Source organism: Mirounga angustirostris, unplaced genomic scaffold (assembly GCF_029215605.1).
Source record: "Mirounga angustirostris isolate CCGP_5_RB_7025 unplaced genomic scaffold, mMirAng1.0.hap1 SCAF_7, whole genome shotgun sequence".
NCBI classification, from domain to species: Eukaryota; Metazoa; Chordata; class Mammalia; order Carnivora; family Phocidae; genus Mirounga; species Mirounga angustirostris.
Window position 1 is genome coordinate 46,856,771 of NW_026991715.1, and position 24,333 is coordinate 46,881,103.

Sequence of the window (24,333 nt, forward strand, 5' to 3'; positions counted from 1 at the left end):
CTCCGCCCCCTTCTATAATTTCAGGTTATTAATTTTATTCATATATGAGTAATTCTTTCCTCATGTGCCTCTCTTGCCCTGTTTCTCTAATGAGGAAACAGAAAAAAATAGGCAGTAGATAAAATATTCGAATTGGAACTGAAACAAATGAAAAAAGATATCAGAAACAAATAACATTATCAGCTTTTAGCCCCATAATAAGTTCTTATTTATTTAGGCCCTATTAATTTGGAATTTATAATAACTTGATTGGGATCTGGGCAGAAATTTTCCTTCATTTAGCAAACTCTGCCTTCCTAAGTAGTACAGAAGAGCAATGTAAATGAGCTTACGAGGGGAATGTTTGAAATACATCTTTGAGCGCTTGAGGCAATCTCATATATGAATAATTAATATAAGAATACATATCATTCTTATCCAATAATTATCTGGTAATTCAGAAGGAATTTGTTAGGTCACCCTGCAGAGGAGGGAGCTGGGGGTTTATCACCAAATAGCTTTGTGACCATAGGCAAGGCACCTAACTTCTTCAGGGCCTTGTTTTTCTTACCTGTAACATTAGGCTGATAACACCATGTCTGCCTAGTTCAAGGGCTTCGTAGGAACATGAAAGAAGACAATGGGTGGGAATCCACTTTGAAATTCATATGGTATTACGAAACTCTATCTTTTTTAAAATGAATTTGCAATTTATACTTTTCACTAATTCAATCTGACCTTCTGTCCAACTGTCTACGGCAGTGAAGTTTTTAAGCTTTATGTAGCTTCAGTGAAAGGAAGTTCCCCAGTGAAATATTGTGTATGTGTGTATACACACACACACACACACACACGTATGGATATAAACATTTATCCTTTTTCCACTCCTTCTACCCCTTTGGAGTCATTTTTGGTATCCTGAGTACACTAGATGTACTTAACAGGTTACAACTGAAGAAGCTTGTGTGTACTTGAAAGAGTCTAAGTGTTGGAGTCTGACAGGCTTGGGTTCAAATTCAGGATCTTCCATCTAGATGATTTAGCTTAAACAATGATCTCCTTCAGCCTTCTTTGTCTATAAATAATTATACTAACTGTATAGAACTCTTATAAAGGCTAGGGGAGATAATGTACATAGCATAGTGCCTTAGAACGGAGTAGGCACTCCAAAGAGATGATGATTATTAATATGAAAGATAAGTTGCCTCGAGTAATATTTGCATTGGAGAAAACACTCAGGACTTGTCACTTTGAATCTCCTGCTCCTCGTACAACTTAGCTCCCAAAATATGAAGCCAAGTAGAGGCCTAATCACAGTGTCTGGTACAGTTTTCTTTTTGTTTTTTTTTTTACACACAGACAACCTAATACTGCTTTTAGTGAAATGTATGTTGCAAAGTATCAAAATAATGTTTCCTCAGTTTTAAGACATTTGCTTTTTCACATTTGAATGTTTTGGAAATCAGAATGAGCTTTAGAATCATTGTCAAAATAAATATGTCAACTGCTAGGTATAGGAGTCGCTAAGAGGAATTGTCATTTGCCTGTGATGGGTGAATTCAGACAGATCTTTCAGAATAAAGAATATTTACAGCCAGGAAGTATTGGTGTTTCTGCTTCACTCAGTTGCGAAACATCTGTCTGTCAAGCTTTTCAAGAGAAGCTGTTGAACTTCCTGTAAAATGTAATCAATTAAAGAAAAAAATTTTTAATATTCTAAGTCAGGTCAAACTCACAGGCACTTTTATGAAAGGGTCACTTCTGCTTGGCAACTGCCAATGTTCCAGTGAATCCAAGGAATACGTAAAAAAAGGCGAAAGATTTATACGATCTGAAGAGAAACCAGAGTATAGGAATCCGTAAATATGAGTGAGGATGGTGGATAATTATGTGAATAAAATGTGTGCTATTTCTTGGTAAAAAGAAAAATTGTGTATATTCAGTGTTACATTTCTGCTTTTCTCTCTCTGATTAAAACTGTCATTTTAATTAGATAAAGTAATCTTTCTTCTAATTGACAGACTCAGCAGAGAAAGCTTCTCGATTCTAAAGTCATGGGTTAATATATAATTAAATTTATACTTGAGATGTCTGCACTTTTACTGTATGTGTGTTATCTACTTCCATACAACATTTAAAAAGTACAGAGAGATGTTCCTGTGTATTTAGCTTGAATAACTGAAGATGTTTCAAAATACACCAGTTACAGCTTTTGAACTAGAAAGTATAATTTTTTTTAAGCTTATTTATTTTTTTTAGGAATCTCTACACCCGACGTGGGGCTTGAACTCATGACCCCGAGATCAAGAGTTGCATGCTCTGCTGACTGAGACAGCCAGGTGCCCCTGAACTAGTAAGTATAATTAATCATTTATAGAACATACCTTCCTGGCTAAATCCTAGGCACTTTACACATGTTATTTAATAATAATAACTGCTAATATATATTAAGCATTTTACTCTGTGCGAGATACTTACTTGCAAGAGGTGTACCAACATCTCATTTAATTTTTAAAAGAACTTACGAGGAAATGTTTATATAAGGCACATGTAAGTTAGTTACTTATATGAAGTCACACAGTGGGAAAATGGTCAGGGAAAAATGAGAACCCGGGCAGTGGGACTCCAAAAGCTTGCATTTATGTACTCCTTCACAGTCACACTCAAAAATATACACGGCAGGTTCCACTGTACTTACTTCACAGATGAACATTCTAACACTCATTTTTTTTTGAAGATTTTTTTATTGTTATGTTAATCCCCATACATTACATCATTAGTTTTAGATGAAGTGTTCCATGATTCATTGTTTGTGCACAACACCCAGTGCTCCATGCAGAACGTGCCCTCCTCAATACCCATCACCAGGCTAACCCATCCTCCCACCTCCCTCCCCTCTAGAACCCTCAGTTTGTTTTTCAGAGTCCATCATCTCTCATAGTTGGTCTACCCCTCCGATTTCCCCCCCTTCATTCTTCCCCTCCTGCTATCTTCTTCTTCTTTTTTTTTTTCCTTAACATATATTGCGTTATTTGTTTCAGAGGTACAGATCTGAGATTCACAGTCTTGCACAATTCACAGAGCTTACCAGAGCACATACCCTCCCCAGTGTCTATCACCCAGTCACCCCATCCCTCCCACCCCACCCCCCACTCCAGCAACCCTCAGTTTGTTTCCTGAGATTAAGAACTCCTCATATCAGTGAGGTCATATGATACATGTCTTTCTCTGTTTGACTTATTTCGCTCAACATAATACCCTCCAGTTCCATCCACGTCATTGCAAATGGCAAGATCTCATTCTTTTTGATGGCTGCATAATATTCCATTGTATATATGTATACCACATCTTCTTTATCCATTCATCTGTCGATGGACATCTTGGCTCTTTCCACAGTTTGGTTATTGTGGACATTGCTGCTATAAACATCGGGGTGCACGTACCCTTTCGGATCCCTACTTTTGTATCTTTGGGGTAAATACCCAGTAGTGCAATTGCTGGATCATATGGTAGCTCTATTTTCAACTTTTTGAGGAACCTCCATACTGTTTTCCAGAGTGGCTGCACCAGCTTGCATTCCCACCAACAGCGTAGGAGGGTTCCCCTTTCTCCGCATCCCCGCCAACATCTGTCATTTCCTGACTTGTTAATTTTAGCCATTCTGACTGGTGTTAACACTCATTTTTTTTATTTTTTATTATGTTATGTTAGTCACCATACAGTACATCATTAGTTTTTGATATAGTGTTCCATGATTCATTGTTTGCGTATAACACCCAGTGCTCCGTGCAAGCATTCTAACACTCAGAGAGGTTAAGTACTTTGACTGCGTCATGTAGCTTGTACCTGGGACAGCCAGGGTTCATACCTGGTCCTGTCTCCAAAGACACTGTTGGCTCCCCTATCACAGACAATGTAATGCCTTTCCTGGGGAGGACATGTTCTTCAGACATAGCTTTCTTTTACATCATATCACAGTGTAGCCTAAGAGTGAGGATGGGCTGGCGACAGAGGGGCAGGGCAGAGAACCGAAGGAATAGCTCTTAGAACTTGAGAGGAGTTGCCATTGACCTCTATAATCCTGGCACTCCACAAATTGGAATTTTCCTCTTGAAGTGACCTTCTTTGGGCACAGTTGCCAATTAAATTTAGTTCACATCCATTGGGATATTATGCCATCAAGTTTCTCTAACTGGGCGATATATTTTCCTTTCTGTTCCTCCCTTCCTTGTTTGCCCCTGTACGCCTATCCCCCTCAAGATAGAAAACGGAACCAGAAAGTAATAAAGGACTTTAAGAAGTGTATTCCTCAAGCTTAGAAACCCCATCCGGGCAGTCCCTGTTGTCTTGCTCAAAGAGGGACCCACCGGATGCCAAGCTGTGCTCCTTGATCCCAACCTGGAAGGTGAGGCCTCTTTGAGCTTCCTCTGTGACTTACCATTTGTAAATTAGTTCTAAGCCTTTGAGATTCCAACTATACCAATTTTAAAAATGCTAGTTTCAACAACAATTTATTTTGGGCCATTTCAGTTGGCTGCACTTTTCTTTATTAGTAACCAAAAATTATGATTGGAGTCACCTCCGCTACCCATGGAAAAAAAGCTTCATTTCTCCCCACCCCGAGGACATTTACAATAATGACGCAGGAACTTGCAGTAGAGAGAGAGCATTGAAAATCAAAATACTGTTTTGGCATTTTTAGCATTTCGGAAGGCATGTACTACTTGTGGCTTAAGAAATTTTGAAGGGATTTTCTAAATGTTGGGTTCTTGAGACAAAGGGGAAGCAGAAACTGGAACAATTTTACAAAATTGCCTATCTTTTGGAGGAGTTAACCGACTATAATAATTTGCTGGTAGGAGCATCTTCTCATTTCCATGTGGCTCAGTCTTCATAAATGTCTGTTACAGCAGTGCATATTACAGAGAAAGGCGATCCTTTCAGATCAGCGTCAACCTAAACAATAAAAGTAAAAAGTTTAAAAAAAAATTCCACAGTCCACATGTTTTGAATGTTGGTCTTTTTAAACAGTGGGTTGAGGGGTGTGTCATTTTTTTCTTTGTGCTCAATTTCCTTTTCAGCTGCTACATAGTGACATGGTTAGCACCTTCAGCCATCAAGAGGGTTGCAAAAGAAAATAATGTGTCCCTCTGGATTCTAGTTATGGGTCTGCACCCCAGCACCTGTTAGCTCAAAGTCAAATCTCCATGGATGCCAGGATTCCAAGCTTCAACCTCCACTCACAAGCAAAAGGGTTGGATAGGAGGTGGGGACAAGAAATTATTTTTAATTAAAGAAGTGGAATCTAACATAATAAAAAAAATAAAGAAGTGGAATCTAAAAGCAATGGTTATGAAAGGTTAGCTGAAAAATGCTAGCCTTTCCAATGCATTTGAATATTAGGACCTGTGATGTGAATCTCCCTTTTTGTAATTATTGCAGTGGGTGGAGCCATTATGCACCCAGGGCACGTCCTTCATCTGGTCACCAAACAAGAGAGGCTCAGGTGGACTCAGGGAAAGTGTCTGTTTATTAAGGTGGGTCTGTTTTTGAAAACCTGTGATGTGACTGAGTTTCCTGGGGCAGAACTCTTAGGCAGGGCTCTTTCTTAGGAAAAGAGGAATCTGCAGAGCATTGAGCAACGTCAAGTATACTCGCCAGTCAGTTAGGGCCTCCCTGGGCACATCTGCACTGATGGGATCAGCAGGACGCACAATGCCCTAGCCTAATGCTGGGTTTGCGAGTTTCCACATTAGCGCTAGGTTCAAATGCCTTCTTTGCCACTTACTTGCCCTGTGATTTAGGGAGAGTTACTTAGCAGCCCTAAGCCCCACTTTTGTCATCTGTAAAATGGGGATAATAATGGTCACTATCTTATAGGGTTGTTTAAGGGCCAATGTATGTAAAGCCTTTTAGCACAGCACCTGGCACATCCCGTGTGCTAATAAATGATTGAAATGTGTTTCTATCCTTTTATTACTTAGGCCATTTTTAACTCTGTGATTTGAATGTTGTGATGACAGCTTTACAAAACACTGCACACCACTTTGAGGTTTCCTGAGTAGCCGGAAGCTCGAAGTTCTGCCCTGGGAGAGGGTATGTGCTGGGCTTTCCATTTACTTTTCCATAACTTGGCCTCTCACGCCTTCCAGGCTCCGAACTCCCATCTGTGGGACTCTGGAAAATGCAAAAGGGCGGGAGGGAGACAGCTACCTGCTGAGGAAGCCCAGTCCCACCCTGCCTGCATCCTCAGCCCTGTGCTGTCTGGCCCTTGGGCCTAGGACTGTGTGTAGACAAAGAGAGCAGCTGTCACTACACGGAGGAAGGCACCCAGCTGGGGCAGGCAGCATCAAGATCTGCCTCCAGAAGGCCAGTGTCCAGTAGAGCTGATGTGGGTTGGTTCACTGGGGGTCTGGAAGGCCACACCCTTTAGATCAAGTAGAGGAAACTGGTGCCCAGAGTAAACACCAAAACCCAGCAACGAGGCCCCGAGTCCATTCCTGGACCTGATTCAGGGATTTAGGCACTTCTCCCTCCCTCCCACCCACCCACAGGCTGACAATGGGAACTCAAAAGAATAGGGCCTTCCTTCCTTCCTACTCGGACTGCAGGCCTGTTGGTCAGCAATGGCCTCAGGGAATTGTAAACCTTTAGGAGAAAGAAATCACAGGCCAGGCTGCAAACAGACAGTTGAGGGAAAAGCTATTCAATGTGAGGAGGCCTGCAGAGCTCTGTACTTAGCTCCGGATGCAGCCTGGTGGCTGCCCTAAACACCAACCCTCTTCATGTCTTCTCTCTTCCGTAAAGCCTACTTCAAACCTTCTCCACTCTTAAAAATCGATAGGGAAAAGACCAACTACCTAGTAGAAAAATGGGCATGGGCATTATATTAGTCAGCGTTCTCCAGAGAAAGAGAACAATAGGATATATATAGACACATAGATTTATTATGAGGAACTGGTTACACGATTATGGAGATGGAGAAGTCTCAAGATACGCTGTCTAAGCTGGAGACGCAGGAAATCCAGTGGTGTAATTCAGCCCAAATCTGAAGGCCTAAGAACCAGGGGGGCTGATGGTGTAAATCTCAGTCCCCGGACAGAAGAAGATGACACATTTCAGCTCAAGCAGTGAGGCAAGAAAAACGGGCAAATTCCTCCTTCCTCTGCCTTTGTTCTGCTTAGGCTGTCACCGGATTAGGTGATGACCACCCATACTGGGGAGGACAATCTACATTACTGAGCCTAGCAATTCCAATGCTAATTGCATCTGGAAACACCCTCGCAGACACACCCAGAAGTAATGCTTCCTCTCGGCCGGCCCCTGTGGCCACTCACCTTGATCAGTAAAATGAACCCTCATTTTCCCTAGTAGACACTCTTGTGTATGCATGAGAAATAGATTAAAGAAGGTATCCTTCATAGTGGGGTGGACTTAGTGAATATTTTTATTTTGGCCAATCTGATAGGTAAAAAAATGAAATCTTGTTTTACTTGGGATTTTTTTTAACTGTGTGAGGAAAAGAATAAGTTCCATCTTAACAGATTTTCTTGCCTTGCGCTAACAGACAAATAGAAACCTCAGTGAGAACATCTTCAGCCCGTCCCCACAGCCAAGCCTATGCTCTTTCCTCTCCCACACTTATCCTTCCACCTTCTTTACCTTCCCCAGTCCCTGGATGTCATCCCCAGCTTCCCCTATGCCTCTCTTTGCTGAGCTCTCAGCCCCTTCTTCCCTCCTGAATTTTTAGCATTGATACTTAAATTCATCAGAGTCTCCCAGATCTAAAACCAGCAGCTGCCCCAGACCTTCTTTTCCTTTTTCGTTAAACTTCTTGAAAGAGATGCCTACGCTGCCTATTACCTGCTCCTCTCCCTGTGCTCACCCTGCAACCAGCCTTCTGTCTCCACCACTCTCCTTGAACTTGCCCCTTCAAAATCACAAGTGACTTCCATGTTGCTAAAATCACTGGACACCTCTTCTTGAACATTCTCATCTGCTCCTTCAGCTAGCTTCAGTTACATGTCTCTATCTTTAGTCTAGATGCCTCAATAACTAACTAGCGAATTAAATAACTACCTTGCTGGTAGTGGTCATCTACTTTGGGTGTCCCATAGGCACCTCAGCCTCAGCCTGCAGAAACCTGACACCACTCTCTCTGCCCCCTCCCCCCCCATCAGGTACCCCATGCCCTCTTTCTCTCAGTGGATGGCTCTGTCATCCATCCAGTTGGCCACGCCAGAGACTTGGGAGTTGTCCTGTCACCTCGCCCCTCCCCTGCTCTCCTATGGCCAACCTCCCAGTAACCCTTTGAATCTTCCCCTCAGCTACTATCCTATTTCAGGCCACCATTTTCTCTGGGTCATTAAAATAGCTTCTCCTCATTCGATTCTCCACACTCCCTGCTATAACCCTTTCAAGGGCTTCCCTCTACCCTCAGGATAAATTCCAGATTCCTTAACATGGTTATAAGACCCTTTGGGACCTGGTCTCATTCACCAACCCCTCTCTTGCATTCTAAGACCCAGCCCTACTGGACTTCACAGTTCTTTAATGTCCACCGTTCTTGCTCACTTCTGAGTCTTTGAATATGGCATTCCCTCTGCCTCTTCTTTTTCCTTCTTCTCTTCTCCAGGATAACTTCTACTCATCCTTCAGTTCTTGGCTTACAGCTCTCTTCCTCCAGGAACTCTGAATTTGATTGCTTCTTTAGTCCGATTCTCCCAATAAGATTGAAATTCAAGATGGAGTTTATGCCCCTTCTAGCACATCACTGTGCCCCCTCCCACAGTCTCTGGCACTAGTAAGCACCCAGTAATCATTACAGGAACTGATGAATGCACGATCTACCCCCACTTCCCAATGCATTTTAACAAAGAAGCCTAAATGGAGTCTAGCTGCTTTTGTGGAATCATTAGGGGAGAGATAGCTTAGCCAGAGGTACCCTACAAAGTTAGAATTATAATTCTGGCTAATTTGTTAAAACTGTCTGTCTGGTGATAGATTTTAGAATTTACAGAAATTTTGCAATACTGCATCCCCTCATCTTCCTTTTTAAAACTGTGTGTGTGTGTAAATGCACATATGTGTATCAGAGAACAGCTCTGCCAAGTTGGTTTGTGTGGTCCAGTAGTTTGAACTTAAAATCTGTAAGAAGATTGTTTTTTAGCAAGTTTTCCAAAACTAATCTTGAGGCAAGAGAGTAGGAACTGTGTATTTAAAAATGTATTTTAGTGGCAGCTGTACGTAAGAACAGTTCATTTTGCTTAAATTTGAGCACATAGATACCTGAAGTGCACCGCTGAGATAAAACAGTGTGTACCTTCTGAGGCTCAAAGCTGACCAGCGTCAGAATTAGGAGCGTAAATCGTCGTTTGGAACAGTGTTTGGAAGCTAGAAAACATGGCTATTTGTTCAGATTAATTCTGAGAAGGGGGGATGCAATCCAGGGGCATGTGAATCCAAGCAAAATTCAGACAGAATTTCTAGGAATGCAGTCAGAGCGAAAGCAAACCTTTTACCAACTAAAAGAATTTAAACACCATGTTGAATAAATGAAGCAGGAAAGAAATGGCGGAGGCCTAGCTTTTAAAAGAAGAGAATTAAGTGGTTCAGTCTTAGCAGACCGCACAGAATTCCCACTAAGAGGAGAAGAAGGCAAGAAAACCTGAGCGCTCACACTGGGTTTCCAAAACTGTCTTCTTTTCCTTAGGTCCAGAACTGTAAGGAGGTCCCTACAATCCACCCAAGCTCCCCACCTCCAATTGGGCCCATCCGGAGCCCCCTCTGCTGCAACCCCTCCCACCTTCTTCCCACACAGGAACCTGGGATTCTCTTCACTCCAGCTGCCGGCCTGAGTCTTTTCAGTTCTTGCCACTTAATAGCTGTAGGGTCTGTCTGTCCACAGCTATTAGCCAGGGACAAGCCCCCTGCTACTGCCTCGGCTCCTGCCTGGCCTGAGGACAGTAAGGAGCATCTGTGCTGTCAGGACTGAGTGCTGAGCTGTGGGATCTGGAGATGGACCGCTGGGTCACAGCCTGGTTCCAGCACTTTCTAGCTAACCAGTGCTGGCCCAATTTTCCTGTGTGTCAATCTCCTCTTCCGTGAAAAGTGAGGGATAGTAGCGTCTGGCCCATAGGGCTGTGTGAGGATTAAATGAGCTGTGTATAAAGTTCATAGGCCAATACTTGGCCCGTAGTAAAACATGTTCCATAAACATTAGCTACCGTGATTCCTTATTTCCTTATTCCCTCGCTTCCTTTCTTGACTCATTTGAACCTATTTTCCTAGAGCAATCATCTTCAAATAAACTCTGATCCTTCAACTTCCTGCTGAAAACACTTGGAGAAATTCCCCGTGGCTTTTAGGGAAATCCTAAATGCTGAAAGAGGACTACAGGCCCTCTGTCCCTCTCCAGCCCCATCCTGTACCCCATCCCCCTGTTCTCAGAGCTCCAGACACTCTGACCTTCTTTCAGTTCTTCAAACCCTCAGAGCTTCCTCTCACCTCAGGGCTTCTGCACAAGCTGCTTCCTCTGCCCGGAATGCCGACTCATCCTTCCCGTCTCCGCAGGAGCCTCCCCACTTCCTCAGGGAGACCTTGCCTGGCCTCCCTAACTAGGTCAGACCTCACTATGGCACGATGTAGTTCTCCTCCACGGTGCTTCTCAGGGTCCCACTGACACATTTTCATGTGGTAATTAGATTTTCCTCTCTCTCATCCCGAAGATGGAAGCTCTGTGAAGGCAGAGACTGTGTCTATCTACTTTCTCCTCTACTCCAACCCTCAGAGCCTAGCACAGTTCCTGAAAGCCACATCATTGGTGCTCCATTACTATCTTTGAGATATGGAAGGAAGGGGGGGCAGGAGGAAAGGAAAAAGCATGCTCCAGTGTCCTTGCCTTTTTCTGGAGGCCACCCTGCCCCGAGGGTTTGTGGTGGTGGCGGCGAGGAACCATCTCCTAAGCACAAGCCTGCATGCTCTTCCTTCCGCCCACTGCCTTTTTGATTCATTCCTGTGTTTCATTCTCAATGAAATTCCAGTGTTTGTTCTTAGGAAGAATGGTCCTCACATAGGCATTATAATGTGACCTTTGAATGCAATTTGTAGCCTATTTTTTCTCATACAGACATTTTGTGACTCCAAGAAAGGACAAGGTCATAGGCGTGATCCAAACGGGATTCCTTGACCAGCCTGACAGCTTGCTCCCTGTCATTGAAAAGGGAGCCACATCAGGAGCTCCAGCATAAGCAAAAGGTAACGGAAAGAAGAAGGGAGAGAAAGGTCTCCCAGGTTCACCATTTCCACCACGTAGGGAAAGCACTAGAGAATGAAAGTAAGCATAAGCAAAAGGACTCCATTCTCTGAACTAAAAGCAGAAGAGAGGGGGGCATTCCTCTCCTTGCATGTGGGTGAACATAGATGAACTCCAGAGGAATCAGAGAAGGAGGAATGTCCGAGCGGAAAGGAATGTTTGCCCTCAGTTCAGCCCCATTCTTACCTGCACGAACCAGCTGAGGGCCACAGAAGTGAAGGGCCTTGCCTGAGCTTCCGGAGGCCTGGACTCTGCAGGGGCACTAGAGAGGGAACTGAGGTTTTTAGTGGCTCTTGCTTTGAGTTCTTATCCATCCCGTAGGTACTTCACCCTGGTTAAATCCTTCCATAACTGTATGAAGTCGTTTCATCACCCCCATTTTACAGATAAAAACACTGAAGCACAGGAAGGCCTGGCACAAGGACGAAAGCTGTTCAGTGGAAACATTCTGAGGTTAACACTGCCAAGTATCCTTGGCCTTGACTCTGCACCTGAGCAGCCTTATCTGCAGGGGGACCACGTGCTCTGGTTCACCTGGGTCAGTCCTGGTTTACACCTGTCATCCCACTATCAGCAGTAACAGCACCTCCTTTTGCTCTCAAAAAGTGTTCCAGTTGGGATAATACATTTATTGGGTGATCACTCTAGTATCTACAAAATGGGGATCTTTATATTACTTGCTCATGGAGTGGTTGCAAGGAATCAGTGGGATTTTGCACGGAAAATGCATGGAATCTGGCACATAGCGCTAAATAGATGCTAGCTGTTATTACCATTATTTCTGTTACTGTTAGGAAGGCATCTGAAGAGGGGATAGGAAGGGGTGAAGCCACGCTTTCCCGCTTGGCACGCCCATCAGGGTCTCTGCGAATGCCGCTCCCCGGAGTCATGCAGCGCCCACTGAACACTGACACTTGGGGGATGGCACCCCCCACTCTAGACTAGAGGCCATATGGAGGCACTGAGCATACCTCTTCCGCCTCTACGCCAGTCACGTTCACTGCCTGGGTCTCCTTGGGTCTGGAAGTTGAAACCGTATTTTTTTTAAATTTTTACTCTAAAGTCTAGAGCCCAGATTCTGAGGAAGAGTCACATGGAGAATCCTACAGAGGACCCCTTCCCCCAACCCCAGCCTGTGCTTAATTAAGTGAGTGGCTTAAGGGACTTGCCTCCTCTTGAAGATTAAGAGGTGGGTGTGAATATTTTCCTCTGGTCCCCTTAATGTTCTTGATTACAGTAATAAAAATGCTAAGCTCTATTGCCTCTCGTTGGAGTAAAGGCAGCTGAAAACTCCTCATTCCCTGAAGATCCTAATTGTTGATTCTACTGCATCTAAACAGGTGTTCTTTAGATTGCTTTTTCTAATGCCTTTTCACTGGAAAGATCAATTTAAATGTTGCTTTGAGCTAATCAGTGATTGCTTCTGTATTCATCCAAATTTATATCTTTGCTTCTGTGTGCTAGATGAGACATTACTTTCAAAGTCTATAAACTTAAATAAGGTAGGTGATTTTTAATTTAGCTCTTTGTCCTCTTCTGTTTTCCATATTTTATGCAAAATATGCATATATTTCTTTTATTATTTAAAATCCTAGTTTAAACCTATACTTGAACTTCCTGAGTCATCTTTGGATGTCTTATAGCGCCAAATGTGGTGTGTCCTACACAGTGGGTAGTCAATAAATATTTGCAGAAAAGATAAATTAATACCTTAACCTGGATTGCAAACAAATTGGATTTGTTGTCTCTAGGTGTTTGAGTTCAGGAATTCTTTAAATATTGTCTGAACTTCCTTATGTCTGCATCTGTGTTTATTCTGTTCTCTCTGCCTAGAATTCCCTCAGTTTCATCTCTTGGAAATCTCACGTTCGTGCAAGGTTCTCAGCAAATGCCGAATACTCCATGAAACCCGTTTGCAGTCTCCAGCCAGCTCTCACGGGCTCAGTCTTCGAACAAAGGAGCTGGAAAGGGTCACATCTGTGATTTTCCAAACCCCACAGTCCTCTTCACCTCTCTTATCTCAGCCCATGGGTAGTTGTGCCCGGCCTTTATTCACCCACTGTGAGCACGTGAACTTCTTAAGGTGAGACAGAGGGCATGCTCTGCTGAACCACATGCAGAGACTGAATAAATAGTCATTGCTTCATGAGTTTTAGGTTTCTCGTTTTAAAGAGTGACATTTTAAAAGTAGAGTCTAACCAAATGGAGACATGATGAATGTAGTTCTTCAACCAAGTCCTCAAAACACGGAGCTTGAGAACTTAGAAGCCATCAATTGGCTTTCTCTCTCACATGCGAAGAACCTCTGGTTCCCTGCGTCCTCGGTCTTGATTCAGGTCAGCTGGCTGGCAAAGACCAGAGTTCGGCCAGCAGATCTGTGGAGTGCTCTCCCAGACGTATCTGTGGGTACAACTTAACATGTGATAGTTCATCCTTGAGTGTAAAGTGCACTTCATGACTGGTTATGGTAACTATTCATAGTTCCCCACTCCCTCCCGTTTACTGCCTGTTTCTAAGCAGCAAAGTTGTGGTTCAGTGACTTCTGTCTGGATAATATGAAAACAGGGCACCCAGCCAATTTTGATGAGCTAACTATTTCCCTAAATTATCATGCCTAAGCAAAGGGCCCCAAACCTGCTGTTCAACACTTATCATCGGATCCGGGGGATGGGCTATGTTCAGGCATATCATCAAATAGCTGAAATTTTACATTTCAGATTGTCAAGCAGTGAAAATTGGCATCCTTAGAAATGACTGACAGTTCCACTGCCTCATTTCTGCTACACTGAGTTAGGTAAAGGAAAAAAAAAATCACCTTCACTCTTTTTACAGATTTCTTGCTGAAGACCCATGTGACAGGACTATAAATTTTCACCAGAAATTGATGGGAGAACGGACACTTCAAAGCGTCTGAAAGACTTTGCAAAAGGTCCCAATTAACAGAATGCAGCTAACACCTCAGAAAATAAAATAGAATAAATGTTGCAGTGGGAATGAATCTTGCTCAGAGTGCTGTGTTGTTGGCTGATTGCCTGGCGAGAGTAGTGGCCAGGACTTGCCAGCTGGCTGATCCACACGCCTATAAAGGATGCGGTCAGCTTACACCTTGGCAAACTATGATTTTGATGGAAATCTTAGAGATCGGCAGGCGTTCTCCCTAGTAAAGTACCTTAGATCAGGTCATTGCTTTTGTTTGAGTGAAGAAAATATCCTGATGGCCAGGATTAGTAGGACCAAGTCGGCACTCTGCTCCAAGGGAGAATCCATTACTGGATCAGAATAGATATATACCCTGAAGGAGACACAGGGTGTAATTGAAGGTGGCACATTCATCTACAAAATCCCCAAGTTAAACCAGTCATGCCACTGAAGCAAACCAACTGGCTCACCAGCTACCACACATCTCCCCCCAAGTTCCTCTCAACAACCAGTTTGTCAGACTCTCAACTCCAAAGCTACCGCTATCCTATCCTCTCATGTTTACTCATAGTCAACTGTGAGGAGTTGTGTTGCTTGTTTGTTCTGCGTAGATCTGAAGACAGGGATCAGGTGTAAACATTCTAGTAGCCCCCATGACGGCTAGCTTAGCACTTGCCATATGGAGGCACTCAATGAATGATAGACGGCCAAAGGAGCTTCCATTGCCCAGAGTCCATACCCAACATTTAAAACTGTTTTCAAAACTTGACAAAACCTCTATCAGTCCCCCAAATGGAATTATTTTTTGAAATGTATTAAAAACTGATTTTAACATTTATTTTTTAAAAACTAGCATACAAAAATAGCCAGAAAAAATTCCTGGGAACAAGTTTAAAAGCCAAATACGGACCAGGAAAAGCATTTGTAAGACTGAAGATGTACATAATAAAGGGTCTCCTTACTATATAAGAGTGAACAAAGAACATGATCTGGGAATTTACTAAATGAGAAATGACTATTCAACATATGAAAGCATTTTCAACCTTACTAGTAACCAAAGAATACAAATGGAACCAGATACCTCTTTTCATCTATCATATAAAGAAAAACCTGAGTTGTACTGGATGGGTTATTTGACACTTTCATACACTACCCATGCAAAATAAAACCACCTTTCTGGAGGGCGAATTGTCAATATATATTTAAAGGTTTAACTCTATGACCTGCAGAAATTCATCCCAGTTGAATGAGTAGATCTCAGATAAGTATGTAAAGATGTGTGTACAAGCAAACCAGAAGAGCCTAAATGTTGACCAACAGAAGATAAATGAGGTAAACTACAACCATACCATCATGTAGCCATTAAATTGGTAAAATTGGTATCTATTAGTTGGAATAGAAAGATATTTGTAACATATTAAGAAAAAAAGCAAGCCACAGAAAAGTATGATCAAGTTTTTGAAAAACATATTTATATATATATACACATCTGTTTATATTTACACACACACGCATACACACAGATAGGTTTACCTCTGCAAGATCGCTGTGATTTATGCCTTCCTCAGAGTTATTTTCATATGAAAAGATTGATTGAGCTTAGCTCTGTGATAATAAATATGAGGGTTTTGTTCAAACATACTTAAAGGTTTTATTTATTATTCATTTATTAATTTTCAAACCAATCATTTAAAATATTTAATATTAAAAATATTAAAGTATTAAATACTTAAACCGAATATATAAAACCCAAAGATTCAGTTTGCCCGACAGAGGTTTGGACATACACAAGAGTCCACCAGAGGAAAACTTCTACAGATGCTTGCTGGATTAATGATGAATATACTATGGTTTGTTTTTTTTCCTTGCCAGAGATCAGACTAGGTTAGGTTTGTAGAGTTAAGTATTTGTCAGTGTGAAATGTGCATATAAATACATATGCATGGAGGAATGGGAAGGTTGGATTAAATGAAACCTAAGAAGTCTTCCATGCTTTAGATTTCCTCCATGATAAGCATATGTAGACAACCCTTGACTTGTACTGGATTGGATATTGGAGGATTATTTCAAGTCTGAGGTTGATTGTACCATTTCAAATATGTGGAGGAGGGGAAATTATTGGGGAAGCAAAGGATCATAACAAAGCAGGAGAGAAAACCTATAAAAAGGTAGGAGAAAAAAAGAGTCTTTGTTGTAATGCCTTAGGAAATTAGCTGGTGGAGAATAGTTGAAAATTGCGAAAGTTGAATATAGTAAATCAAATTAGCATTAGTATTTGTGAGTCTGTGATTGTCAAAAGATGGGCTAAATGACTAGCTAACTGTCTTTTTGAGACCATTGGTAATAGAATCAATTATGGTTCATTATTAACTATATTAACAGAAAATTAGCCTTTACTAGCTCCTAAAGATATGAGGTTGTTATAATAGACTGTGGTCCCTTATCAGCATATGTAAAACTTGGAGGTTTATAAAGCAGTTCCCTTCCCAGAACTACACTAGATTAGATGATCAATTAATGGCTAAAACGTTACTGTATCTCTTTTTAATATTTCTTGTCAAAAACTTAAATATTCCTGATTCGACTTGTGTTTCTATTTGAGTAATATAATTTTGTCATAATTGGTTTCATTTCGATTGTCTTTACATTTTGGGTACTTATTATCTTTTCTCTCACCCACTGGGAATGCCAAGTACAAATTTTTGCTATTTAGCAAGTCAGTAAGGAGCTTCCCACTGAGTTCCTTAATTATTGTTAATTGAATATTGTAAATGGTTTTTCAGGATCACCATCTTGGCAATCTATGTGACATTTTTCTCAGTTAGCAAGAGTTAAAGCACCAAGAATCCCTTTCTACCCCTTTCCATACAATCATCGTATCAAATAACCGGTTCCTATAAAAACTAGTCTCCTCTTTTCAAATGTCAAGTCATATACATGCTTCTGTGGCGCTTAGAACATGGTCACCGCTCAACGAGTATTGAACAACAGCTGTCCTTTAAAATAGAATGATTCCCAAGTCCAGCCTGTGAAGGAACATCCCCTTTCCCTTTCCAGAGCTCCCACAGTACATCTCACCCGGACATGTCAGGCCTGGTACTCTAGGATAGAACTCGTCCATTATGCACCAGGGCCAAGCTTTCTAGTGCTTTTTGCTGCTCTATAATCAAAAGAAAGTAAAAAAAAAAAAAAAAAAAGAAAAGAAAAAAAGTAAATAAAGAGCCTCAGAAGATCTGAGAATGTCAGAAATGCTATAGGCGAAAAACTGGAGAGTGGAAAAATCACTGAGCCAGCCGTCCTATATACTTCTTGCCTTACAATGAACAATAAAAAAGAAGTGAGAAATTTATGATGAGCCTTTTGAACTTTCAAACCATGTCTCCATTTGGGAGGAGGGAAAGGGGTAAGCCTTCAATGTACTGAAGTTGTGTTGGAGGTTGGTTTTAGCTACATAAAATCCTGCCTTCTTAGTGATTTGTTCTCTTGCTTGGTCAATGAAATCTCAACCATCCTTAAGAGATCAGAACCAGAGGAAGCCTTGAGACCTAATCTGGAGTCTCCTTTCCCATCACAGTGGCCCAGAAATTATTAGAAAGAGAGAGACAGGGGCGCCTGGATGGCTCAGTCGTTAGGCGTCTGCCTTCGGCTCAGGTCATGATCCCAGGGTCTTGGGATCGAGTCCCACATCGGGCTCCCTGCTCGGTGGGAAGCCTGCTTCTCCCTCTCCCACTCCCCCTGCTTGTGTTCCCTCTCTCGCTGTCTCTCTCTCTGTCAGATAAATAAAAAATCTTTAAAAAAAAAGAAAGAGACAGAGAGCGAGAGAGTGATTGTCTCTTTGGAGGGGTAGGCTTCCACAGGCTTGGCTAGTAACCTATTTGAATGTAAATGACATTTTCTGCCAGGACTTTGGCCTTGTATCTAGCCAATTGCTATTAAGCTTGGCAGGTTTCAGGTTTAGAGACAAATTCAAGGCCTACCTTTGGTAATTTTCCAAAGTTGAGTTTTATGTACTATGTGGTGAAAATTTTGTCCCTGGGTTTTTATTTTTCTATTCTTAGAAAAATAAGAATTTGCCTACATTTCTCAACTATTTGATCCCTATTTATTATATATAGATTTGTAAGCCACCTCAAATCTTTTATGATAGAAGATGAGTCAGAATGAATAAATGATTGAAGGAATAAAATAATAGAAATGTCCTGAAGCTCAAGTTTAAGAGCACATTTGCTAGTCCTGAAGAAGAGCTGGTTATCATTACTTTTTAATAGAGACTGCAATCAGAGCTGGTTCCACCACAGCCGTTTCTAATGAGAAATGCCCTGAACACATCCTTTAACTTCCCACCGCTCATTTGCTCCTAGGAATTGGACCAGAGGCAGACACCTGACCATTGCATTGGCTGAAAATGGCCTATCACGTAACCTGGCACCAACAGGTGATTGGGGCCGGGCAGATTCAGTCCTCTAAGAAGTTAAAGTGCAGCAAGAATGTGCTCATTAGTAGCAGAGAGCTCAGACGGAAGGGTCTCACTTAGAGAGGGGCCTGAGAGTGCTAGCGGCCTGCGCATGCGGGTTGAGGGAGCAGAAACTACAAGGAAGCTGTGAAGGTGGTCAGGGGAGAGAAGAGGCCGTATCAGGGGCCTATGGGACAGAGAGGGGAGAGCACCAGACCCCTGACCTGCCGTCCTTCCTGGTAGCTCAGCATCTGCTTGCCCTCCACGTGCATTCTCCTGGTAAGCCTCCTGTTTCTCCCAGGAAACCTGACAGAACCTTTGTTGTTTGCAGCCAAGAGTCTCAATATGTGTCAAAGCATTTTCTCTTCTTCCTGTTTTCACTCAGTTGTAAATATTTCACTTGATCCCTTTGGGCTTTTCTGTTTTTCCAGTAATATTAAAAATTATTGTCTCATAGAAAGACGTTTGGGAGCAGAAGTTTAAAAGAAACCAACAGAAAGGGCTAACTATTCCCATTTCCTTGTCTCTAAATACTGTATTAAAAATTCCTTAATATTTATGAAAGGAGATTTCCTACCTTCCGCCAATGGCTTGCTTGCTCTTCTTGCAAGTACTGGAACTCATTTGCTGTGAGGCCCCACCGTCTGATATTTGCATATGCTGGGGCTTTCTCCACTTTTTCAAGTTGCCTTGGATAGAATATCTGGCTTTTTGACTTGACTTCTGCCTGAGACATGGCCCGTCTCCACACAATGCTTCCTTCTTTAGGGCTCGGTTCCCCACACCAGAGGCCGATTTGTCAGGGTGGGATGGCTGGAGCATGTCCACCTGTTTTCTATATGTGAAGCTGAACCTTTTTAAATGTTAAACATGGTCAAACTGACAGACTTTGCTATAGAGAGATCCACAACATTCAGTCACTCCACCTCCTGCAAAGGAAAGACTGGCGATTAGCTTGATGGAAACGTAGACCCCATGGGGGTTCTACCATAATCGATTGTCTCTTAAGTCACCATGTTAGCCACTGTCCTTCAGTTCTCAGAACCGAGCCACCTCAGGCTTTCAGAAATAAGCAGCCCTTAAACCCCTAATGCTTCGCGTTTTCATTACTTCTGTATTCTTTGGGCCTAGGATACCTGCCACAAAGAGTCCAAAATTTTAAATAATTCAAATATTTGTCAATGTTTAGTCTCTTTTGGGGGTCATCTTAATGACAACATGGCAATCAAGTCAGTTGTGCAAAATCCAGTTTGCGCCTCAGCTGAAAATATCAGAAGGACTTTTCAGTCTGACTCGGTGTGGATGCTGGATGTTCCAAGAAGTAGGATTCTGAGTCACAGTCTGATATGTGTTAACTACGGCTGAGTCCCAGTTCATGGTGGCCGGATTTGCCACATTATCTTTTATGGCAGGGTCCTCTTATTCCTAACCTTATGAGCTGTTCACACCTCCTCTATTGAGAAGCTTATTCGGTAAACCTCTTGCTTACTTTCTATGGGAGACCCCTAGCTGCTTAATGGTACTTAGGCAGCAACGCCGCCCCTGCCCCTGCATTCATGCCACCCTGTGGCCCATAATGCTCTCATTCTACTCAGCTGGAATGTCCTCCTTTTCCTGTCCAGCTGTTGGAGCCCGGCTTAAGTCTCCCCTTCGTTCCAAATTCTTCTCTGATTTTTCCAGTTCTTCTGAACTCTCACAGCCTTAGCCATCCTTACCAATCTAACTCATTATTGTAAACTGCAGTGGATTGTTTCCTGCTATTTGTCAGATCAGACCTGCAGCCAGATCACAAGCTCAGAAATGGAACTGGGACTGTGGCCTTTACTATGACTTTATGCTCCACACCTCTTGCCTGAGCACATTCATCCTGATACTAAAAAAAAAAAAAAGAAAGTTTTGGTTGATTTACTGAAACTGCATTTTCTTCGCACGTGAGAAAGCAATACAAAGCACAGTCAACGTAATTTCCTCTGTTGGAAAAACTAGGGGGGGGGGGGGCACAAATCCCCTTGCAGATTTGAATCCTCCTGGAAAAGGACCCTTTATCCCCCCAGGAGCTGCCACTGCAGGAGGGCAGCCTGGAGAGAGAGGGCAGCTTTCCAGCTCTACCATCAACTTGCTTCATTAAGTTGTTGCAAGGGAATGCTCAGATGCTCTGACGTGGCCCATATTCAAGCACAAGTATGAAAACCTACCTGAAAATGAAGCCTAAATGATTCTTAAAACCATTCTTCTGGGGGTGCCTTGGTGGCTCAGTGGGTTAAGCATCTGCCTTTGGCTCAGGTCATGATCCCGGGGTCGCAGGATCGAGTCCACATCAGGCTCCCTGCTCAGCAGGGAGTCTGCTTCTCCCTCTGCCCCTCCTCCCTTCTCATACTCTCTCTCTCTCTCTCTCAAATAAATAAAATCTTAAAAAAAAAAAAAAAAAGAAAACCAAAACGACATTCTTTTGAGAGTGGACAGTGCAGCCTGGCCTCAGTAGAACCCACCATTGTCAGTACCGCTCCCTTCCTTCCCAGCTCACAGGAGGTCAGAGCGGTTGCAACTGAAAAGCGGTCTCCACACTGGGTGTTGTGTGTAAGTGATGAACCACGGAATTCTACTCCTGAAACCAATATTGCACTGTATGTTAGTGAATTAGAATTTAGATAAAAAGTTGAAAAAGGAGAAAAGCGGTCTCCAAGTATTTGAGTTGAAATGTTACTAGAAGAATTTCTTTTTCTCATTTTTTCCATATGCATTGAATATCAAAGATGCAAATTTATTTTTATCGTGCAGTTCAGTGGCTCCATGCTTTTTGACAGTTAAGGTGATTGTGGCATTTGCTCACAGCCAGTGGGTTTAAGCTTGTAAGGCAAGCCCTATAAAGCCAGGCTAATTTCCCCTAAGCCCCAGGACTGGAAATTAGGTTGCTGCCACCAGGGTTTTCACATGACTCAACCCTTCTCCAAGCTCTCTCTGCTGAGGCACAGCATTTAGCACGCCATCCAGCCAGTGCCTTCAAATGAGATCATAATTGGGAACAGGCTTTGTCGGTGTCCCCTGCGCTGTGGGAGCTTAGGTCTGACAGCAGTGACCTGAGAAGAGCACAGGCAGTGCTCACCGGGCCAGCCCACAGGACTCTAGGACACGAGACATTCCAAGGCCTTCGCTTCTCACCGTGGTAAAGGGAGGCAGTACCTTTATGACATACAGGGGCCCTCGAGGAGCGAAAGGCCTGGACAAGTCACCGAAGCCAGCTGCAGGATGAGCAGAAGCAGAGCTGTGTGTGTTGCGGCGGGCGGGGGGCCGTGAGGGGGCCCAGGGAGGGCGCGGCACGTAGCCGCATCTAAGCGGGGAACACCGCAAATGCTGGAGTCCTCGAGAAGCTTCGTGCCGAGGGCAGGTGTCGGGGCCGACAGGCTCCGGAGACGCGCACCGTCTGGCCGGGCCTGGCCATGGCAGCTCTGCTCCGGGAAGTCTCTTTCGGAGGCTCACAGCGCCGCGGGCTCTGAGGCACGTCTGCCGGTGTGAGGAGACCGCACTGGGAGCGGAGCGCCTCACCCCAAGCCCCGGAACGGAACAACGGGGTGAACTGAGGAAGCGAGTCGGAAGCCTCGGACTGCCGTCCACGCGGGCGAGCTGGAGGCGGCCCTCTGGAGCCAGCGCCCCTCCCCCAGCCCCGCGCTCCGCGGCGCCAGGCCGATGCCCCGAAGTTGGCCGTTGTGGGCAGAGTCCCAGCACGGGAGCCGGCAAGCGAGTTCGGTGGGGGGGGCTCTGGGCGCTGCCGGAAGTCACCCCTGCGCATACGCCGCGTGAGCCAGGGGCACCGGGGGTGCTCCTCGTCTCACAAGGGTGTTCGTGCAAATCCGACAGTTAACTCGGAAGCCCTCTGCAAACTGTAAAGGCTCTGCAAGTGCTCACGTTTATTATTTGAAGTGAAATGTTAAATATAAAGTTTAACATTTACTAAGAGGAAAGCATATAATTCCTACCTTTCATCACAAGCTTCAAACCTGCTAGAGGACAAGACTGCAGAAAGCAGAACAGGAAGCAGCGTCTTTGTGTCAGTTACGTGCAAGGTACAAAACCCCTAACTCCACGGGGCTTCGACGGTGAAGTGAGTTCGTGGCCACCTAAACTAGAAGCCCGAAGAGAGTGCCCACTTACTTCAGCCAGCTTGTTCCAGGGGCGAGGCCAAATCCAGCAGGTCAGACGACGCCATCCGAGAGCAGGGACGAACATAGGCTCCTGTTTGCCCAGCATCGCCCTGTTCATGCATCCGATCTGGTTTGGCGTATGTCTTGCCCTGTTTGGCTCTCAAAGTTGTCCCAGTTCAGAAGATGAATGATATGTTTACTTAACCAAGGTTTGCGCTCGCCGCTCAGTACTTTTTGTGTCGCGGGAGTCACCCTCGGGCGTCCCGTGGCGCAGTTCCCCGCCCCCTCTGGGTGGCTTCAGCCTCGCGCCGGAGGGAGCAGATCTGTAGCCCCTGCGGACCTCAGAGCCCTACACTCCCCAGTCTGGCGGGACAGAACATCTCTTCCAGGAGCATCTACACGAGTGCTGGGATTCACTGTCCCTCCCGGATGTGATTTAGGTCACCTGGCCATGCTCCAAGCATCCATTTGGGAAAATGGATTCACCGATGGACTTGGTGCATCATGTTCACACCTAGAGTCGGCCTGAAATAATTTCAAGCAAATCACACAACTCAGAATGAGGTGACTTCTCCCAAGGACCGGTGGGCAGCAGAAGAGGGGCGTGCATGCTGGAGAGGTAACAAGAATGATCCGTGGCATCGCAGAGCAAAGTGCTGGAATCGGAATGGGCTGACCCAGCTTCCAGCTTTTCACTCACGAGGGTTGGTATGGTGGCAAGCCCTTGCGGGCCGTAGGCCTCCGTCTCTTGTTAGGAAAAGTGGAAAGGTGGGCCTAGAGCATTTCGAAGGTTCTGTTTCACTCAGTGTGTTTAATGTACGGCTATGTCCTCTCGTTAGTCTTCAGGGTTATCAATTCCAGGTTTATTTTCTTACCGGATTTTTCTCACCGGGCCTAAATAGAACTCACCTTGGCTTTATTCCTAATGCTAGAAAACTCCCAACTCTGGTGGAGATCTGAAATGTTCCATTGCTCCTATTAAGTAAATCATATTCTTTAACTAGCTAACTTTCCCTGCAGTTTCCAGCTTGTGTCAGACCCTGGGAAGATTTGCTTTTAGTTTTTTCCCTGTGAACCAAACAAGTCATAAAAACAGATTTATATCATGGTTTTCTTACAGCTGCATTTTATCCTAGGTTTCTTAAATCAAAAAATTTACTAACATAATGGCTGAATGAATAAAACACAGCAGCAATGAGTGACTGCCTTCAGCAAACTGAGAGGGAGTCTTATTATTTAAATGTTCCTGGTTATATTAAGTGGAGCAAAAGGCTTGGAATCGAAAGTGAGAGAAATAGGCAGCCAAGTCAAAAACTCCACCAAGCTGTAAATAAAATATGAAACTGGCTTGGAAAGGGAGGTTTACTTCGAAGTCAAACGCTGATATATAGTCCCTAATTGTGGGACGTTCGTAAAAGGTGACATGACACTTGTCAATTATCCACAACAGCCAGGAAATGTAGATTACATGAATAATTCCCCAATCCAGTGCCCTTTGTTGCTAAGTCGGCTAAGCCCAGTCCATAAAA